This window comes from Protopterus annectens, chromosome 8.part1 (genome assembly GCF_019279795.1).
Source record: "Protopterus annectens isolate FY-2018-M chromosome 8.part1, PAN1.0, whole genome shotgun sequence".
Lineage (NCBI taxonomy): Eukaryota > Metazoa > Chordata > Ceratodontiformes > Protopteridae > Protopterus > Protopterus annectens.
The window spans coordinates 547363372-547363968 of record NC_056742.1 but is presented as its reverse complement, the minus strand read 5'-3'; positions in this window follow the sequence as shown (position 1 = coordinate 547363968).

Genomic DNA, 597 nt, shown 5'->3' with positions numbered 1-597 from the left:
GAAAAGTGAGGGAAATTGGCCCTACTTAAACCCAAAAGGCGGGAATACAGCTCATAACTGGTTGTAGCTTCCCCTTGCAGACACTATGGCAGTAAGTGGAGAAGGAGTGCGCTTCCAGGCGCAGTGCTGGTGCATCCAGGAGTCCAAGGTCATGGCTGGACTCCTAGTTAAAGACCATCCACAGAGACTGCTGCAGGACCAGTACCAGGGCTCTCAGTATAAGGCGGAGACCTGGGACCATCTCACCTGCGACCTCACCAGTGCCACTGGCATACCCCGAACTGGTGAGCAGGTCAGGCACCATTATACCGACCAGAAGCGGCGGAAGGGGGACCTCTTGGTGGAGTGTTTCCAAGAGGCTAGAGCATCAAGGGATGTCCCAGCTGTGTGTAAGTATCAGTCCACTACCTGTTTAATAATGGCCAGCTCAGGTATATCATGGATAGGTATGGATAAATATTCCTCTCATGTCCCCCACAGCTGCAATGGAGCTGGCCGCGAACCAGGAGGCCCACATCTGCCACCTGGCATGGTTGTGACGTGAGGCAGGTCAGTAATACTCATGTTTTTACTGTCATAGGAAATAAAAATAAAAGT